This window comes from Hyla sarda, chromosome 1, assembly GCF_029499605.1.
Source record: "Hyla sarda isolate aHylSar1 chromosome 1, aHylSar1.hap1, whole genome shotgun sequence".
Classification (NCBI taxonomy): Eukaryota; Metazoa; Chordata; class Amphibia; order Anura; family Hylidae; genus Hyla; species Hyla sarda.
The window spans coordinates 502,493,505-502,499,992 of record NC_079189.1 but is presented as its reverse complement, the minus strand read 5'-3'; the positions used below and the strand labels follow the sequence as shown (position 1 = coordinate 502,499,992).

Here is a 6,488-nt window from a genome sequence, read left to right as displayed (position 1 = left end):
AAGTCTATGACTACAAGCATATGACAGACACTTAAATACAGTTGCAAGAAAAAAATATGTGAACCCTTTGGAATTATATGGATTTCTGAACAAATTGGTCATAAAATGTGATCTGATCTTCATGTAAGTCACAACAATAGACAAAGAATTAAAGGGGTACTCCACTGGAATACTTATTTATTTATTTATTTATTTATTTATTTTAAATCAACTGGTGCCAGAAAGTTTGACAGATTTGTAAATTACTTATATTTAAAAAATCTTAATCCTTCCAGTACTCATCAGCTGCTATTATGATCCACAGGAAGTTCTTTACTTTTTGAATATCCTTTCTGCCTGACCAGTGCTCTCTACTTTTTGGAACACAGTGCTCTCTGCTGACATCATGACCACAGTGCTCTCTGCTGACATATCTGTCCATTTTAGGAACTGTCCAGAGCAGGATAGGTTTTCTATGGGGATTTGCTCCTACTCTGGACAGTTCCTAAAATCAACAGAGGTGTCAGCAGAGCGCACTGTGGTCAAAAAGAAAGGAGAGGAGGAATGTTGTTCGTAAATGAGGGCCTGTGTGTGGAGAAAGAGAGGCACAACATCAAAACCTCATCCCAAATGTGAAGTATGGTGGTGGGGCATCATGGTTTGGGGCTGCTTTGCTGCATCAGGGCCTGGACGGATTGCGATCATCGAAGGAAAAATGAATTCTTAAAGTTTATCAAGACATTTTGCAGGAGAACTTAAGGCGATCTGTCCGTCCACCAGCTTAAGTTCAACAGAAGATGGGTGTTGCAACAGGACAACGACCCAAAGCTTAAAAGTAAATCAACAATGTCTTAAAACACAAGAAAATATGTCTTCTTGAGTGGCCCAGTCAGGATCCTAACCAAAACCCGATTGAAATGCTGTGGCATGACCTCAAAAAAGCAATTCACAGACATCCCAAGAATATTGCTGAACTGAAACTTTTCTGTAAAGAGGAATGGTCAAGAATTACTCCTGACCGTTGTGCATGTCTGAACTGCAACTACAGAAAACGTTTAGTTGAAGTAATTGGTGACAAAGGAGGTTCAACCAGTTATTAATTCCAAGGGTTCACATACGTTTTCCACCTGCACTGTGAATGTTTACATGGTGTGTTCAATAAAAACATTTAATTATTTGTGTGCTATTAGTTTAAGCAGACTGTGATTGTATATTGTTGTGACTCAGATTACATTTTATGACCAATTTTTGCAGAAATCAAAAAAGGGTTCACATACTTTTTCACCGTATTTTTCACCAAACAGAAGGACACCCAAAATGAAGACATTAAAGTCAAATGTAAAAGTACAGCTCTGCATGGAGAACAATGCCCTGCATCTAGACATTGGTCCTCATTGGCAAAGATGCCCATTATAATGACTTGCATACAATTATTACACTTACACATCTTATTTAGTAGCAGAAATCAAAAACATCTTCAAATCCCAGAACTGTCACTTGGCAGGTGAAAAGGTCATTGGCTAGAATCAGTAAAATTATTCACATTCATAAATTCCTTTTAAAAAAAGATGTTTCCAGTGCAGCACAATATTGAATGGTGTCTAAATGGTGACTTATTCTACAGTATTTTTTTCTTCTATTTTTCCCTTTGTGTCTAGCTGCAGTATTATGCACAAGCTTGTGTTAATTCATGCACACAGAAATAAATGTTTCACAGCGGGATACTCGAGTGACTAGTGGGCAGACATCTGAACCTTCAGGAGGTGAAAATGGACTCCAGATAGGCCTCCGAAAGGAAAATATCACACGTGAGAAGCCTCATGAGAACTCAAGACTTGTTAAAAACTATTTGGATATGTATAAGGAAATGATAAATCATGAATTAGATTCAAAACAGTGACACAAAGCAAATGCACATACATGTCTACTTATAGCCCAAGTTATGCCTCTAGTAAATGCTCGGATGCAGACAGACTCACCTCAAGCATACCTTTTTTTTTTTTTTAAAGAGGAAAAACAAGTACCGTGTTTTTCGCCGTATAAGACGCACTTTTTCTTCCCCAAAACTGGGGGGGAAAATTTGGTGGGTCTTATAAGGCGAATACACACCTATCGCGGCGGTCCCTATGGCGGGACTCGCGGCTAATACAGGACATCACCGATAGCGGTGATGCCCTGTATTAACCCTTCAGACGCGGCGATCAAAGCTGACTGCCATGTCTGAAGCAAAAATAACACTAACCCGGCTGTTTGGACCGCTGCGGTGAAATCACGGCGTCCCGAACAGCTTACAGGACACCAGGAGGGACCTTACCTGCCTCCTCGGTGTCTGCTCTGTGCCGGGATCCCCTGCATGGCCAGCGCTCTCCTTCGTCGTCATCACGTTGTCCCGTCATTCAATAGGAGTGACGTGCGTAGCGACGTCATGGCGGCGACTGAGAGCAAGGATACCCGGCAGCAGAGACCTTCCGGAGCGACGGGGACACCCCGGGGATGCGGCGACAGCGATGGAGGGTGACATCCAGGGCAGTGGTGGAGAGCGGTGACTGGTCCGGTGCGGCGGGGACACGTGAGTACTACCTGCTATACCAGTGGTCTTAAACCTACGGACCTCTAGATGTTGCAAAACCACAACTCCCAGCATGCCCGGACAGCCAACGGCTGTCCGGGCATTCTGGGAGTTGTAGTTTTGCAACATCTGAAGGTCCGCAAGTTTAAGATCACTGGTATAGAATTAAGTGCGTCTTATATGCCGGAGCGTCTTATATGACGAAAAATACAGTATATAAACTTACTAAGGTTATGTTTCCAGATATTGAAAAAAACAAGTATTTTCCACAATGGATTTCCATGCAGAAAATCTAACAATGCAAATGTATTGCCTCCCTTTAATTCTCCATTAAAACCAACAAGAAAAATTATCAATAAATTGAAGCACAACATAAAACTAGAATACAACGGCTATAAATCCTAAACAACAGGTCTATTTTTGTATGGATTCCATGCAGATTCTTTTGCACAGTATGTGGATGAGATTTCTTAAATGGCTAAAAGGCATAAATTTGTCAGTGGGCAATATAAAGATCGCTCCCATAATCTATTCATATTCAGGAATGTACCTATAACAAGGGGGTATCCTGTAGTCTACAGGGGGAAAAAAGGTTTCTACACCAGCACAGATGGGGGTTCTTTATTTTAAGAGCAGTGAGACTATGGAAGAGACTATGGTGAGACTATGGAACTCCCTGTCATGTAGAACTTAATAAAAGAGTTCAGTAGTGGCCTGAATGCATTTTTGGAGAGTATTAACATTACAGGTTATAGACACTATAATCTGGACAACACCATGTCTGAACTGGAGAAACTTATGTCTTTTTTAAGCCTTACACATTTTGTTACTATGTTAAGGATTTCTCACACATACATCCACTGCAGAAAATGTGCAGAGTATCTGCCTCATGTGGACATTTGTAAAACAGGTATAAGAAGGACTCTTGCAGCCAATGGACTGTATCTGCATTCTTGTATTTTTTAACTAGTCATCAGGCTTGGTTCCAGTGGCCTCTTCCCATTGAACCAGTTTGATGCCTCTCTCCCTATCTGCGTATAGGAGATAGGGAGAACACCTCAAAGTTCCAATGAATACCCACAATGTGGACCATCATCTTCTGCCTCCTCTGTCCCACCCTCCTCTTTTTTTGGGACCGAACCGAGGGACCAATATCAACTTCGCACGAGACAGGATCAACCACGATTCCAGTGAAGGTTGACTCATGCCAGGTGTTGAATCTGTCTTGTTGTCCCCTAACAGCTGAACAGGAAAGAGTTCTGAGCAAGGGTCTCTCATATGTGCCTACCACCCCTTTAACCTTTTAGGACTTTAACCTATTTCTCCATAACTTACGGTGGCACAAATTTCACAAATTGAGAAACAAAAGAGAGGCTCAAACTTGGGCATCTCTCCAGAAGATTTGGTACCGACTAGGGATTTGGCCTCTCTTTTAGAGGCAAATGAAAGACCTAGGGGTGAGGGTCGATTTACGGACTTTAGTGCCAAAATAAATAATGTCCCCCTATGAATGAAATTTCCTGTATTGAGGTATTTGCAGACTTAGCCTGCAGGGATCTAGAAAGTATAGAGAGATCCCAGAATACCTTACCTTCTAATTTTACCAAGCGAGAGAGGTTTGCACTGAGGTCCCTTGCTCAGAACCAAGATCTAATAATAAAAAAATTCAGACAGTAATGTGGTGCTGATGGACCTTGACACCTACACCCAGATGTGTTACAGATTGCTTAATGATACTGAAACATACAAGATTTTGAGTGGGGATCCCACACAATTATATTTGAGGACTCTACTACCGATTTTTCATCATGCAAAATCTGACCGGATTATTGATGAACATGAATACGCCTTTCTGGCTCCCAGTGCCCCCACTATTCCAACGTTCTATGCCCTCCTGAAAATCCATAAAGGGCTTTAACCCCTGAAGGGGAAACCTATTGTGGCGGGCATTGGGAGCCTGAATCAAAATTTTGGTATATATCTAGATAAGTTTCTAAGAGATTTTGTCCTAGCACATCCCTCATATACTCTCGACACAATGGACCTTCTGAACCAGGGGTTCCTTCATGCAGACACACAATTCTTTTGTCCTAGACCTTCCTCATTTTATATTAACCCACAACTTATTTATATTCAACAGAAGGTATTACCACCAACTAAGCGGCACAGCAATGGGGAGCCCAGGTGCGCCCTCATATGCTAATTTGCTCCTGGGTTGGAGGCCACCATCACCTTCCAGGATGATAGGGAATATTTTTCTGAATTCGCCATCTCCTGGTCCCGATACATTGATGATATTTTCATCTTATGGACCAGGACACAGGCTCAGCTTGACACCTTTCTAAGAGCTCTTAATAACAATGAGATTGGGTTATTTTTTACCAGTGAAACGTCATTGGAAGGTCTGACTTTTTTTATGTCTTCATTTCGAAAGGGGTAGGGGGTATCCTTAACACCGCGGTGTACCGTAAAGCTACCGCCACGAACAGTCTCCTCAGGTGGGATACCTAGGGGACAGAATCTCCACCTGAGGAGAAACTGTTCGGACATCCAAGGTTTTAAAGAAAAAGCGTCAGACCTCAGACGCAGATTCCGGGAGCAGGGATATGCTGGTGGAATCCTGAAACCAGCATACAGTAGGGCATTGGAGACCCCGAGAGAGAGAGATTATTGGTACTGAAACCCAGAGAAAGTGAGGGACACACTAAACAGCCAGTAAGGTTAATAGGGACCTTTGATATTGAGGCTCCCCAGATACGCAACTTAATTGAGAGTCATTGGAATATACTTAAATTGGACCCAGACCTATAGGAGGCCATTACTGATACACCATATATTACATATCGTAGGGAAAGGAATTTGGCAAACATCCTGACAGTCACCTTTCTCCAACAACAGTAAATAGAGAGATGTAGCTTAATAGGACCCCGCTAGTTAAGAACTACGAGATTTAAGAACGAATGAGGTGTATGGCATAAAAAGCTTTATTAATTGCACCACCAAATCCGTGATCAACGTTGCCACCTGCCCTTGTGATAAACATTATGTGGGAAAGACATCAAGAGAACTACGCAAAATAATTCTTGAACAGCTGTGCCATATCGGGAATAGTAGGAACACACCAATCTTGATCCATATGAGAGAACATCATGGGGGGGGGGGGCAGTAAGGGACTGCGATTCGTGGGGGTTCAACATGTTAAACCTTCTCCACGAGGTGGGGACCATGATAGGATCCTTCTGCAAACTGAATGAAGATGGATTTTTAAATTACATGACATGGCACCCCACGGGTTGAATGAACAGTTAAACTTTTCCCCCTTTATATAATCATCCATTAGTCTGGGCCTACTATTGCTATTCTTGGGCATTAATTGGGGGATGGAGGTGACCTTGAGGTGGAGTTAAGCAGTCAGGGGGGGGTCCCAGACTCACAGACTAGTACCACGTCACTATACGCAGCGTAATAGGGCTACATAGGAGGTATCCAGTACTCGGTACCACCCTTCTAAGGGTGTCTATGCCGCTTAGGCACAGGGTATCAGCGTAGGATTTGTCTAGGGAAGAGTATAGGTTCCTTAGGCCCCCTTCAACCCTACAATTATCCCTTAGGGCTCTCCTGGTTTCCTCCTCCATCAGTCCCACACCTTTTCTAATGGGGGGGGGGGGTATTTTCTTTTATCCCCCTTCGTGACCATCCATTGCATAGGCTCATATGATTTAAGCTATCGAGGGAACCTCATTGTCTATTAAAGGCGGCTTATACACTTATACTATCAACATGGACAAGAGACACAAAATCTTAACATACTAGGCCATGAGGGCCACATTTAGGCTTAAACAGCAATTCTTATGTGTATATATTTAAATTTCACACTTCTTCATAAGTTGTGAATATTTTTTGCACCTCGTGGCCCAAGGGTTTACATTAACATTAACTC

The 6,488-nt window shown here is 42.4% G+C and overlaps 1 protein-coding gene across 5 annotated transcripts in view; it reads right to left on the bottom strand.

Annotated features, from left to right (window-relative positions):
* The window catches only part of FBXL17 (F-box and leucine rich repeat protein 17), a 743,798-nt gene that overhangs the window by 672,342 nt on the left and 64,968 nt on the right, over positions 1-6,488 (bottom strand). The window lies entirely within an intron of this gene.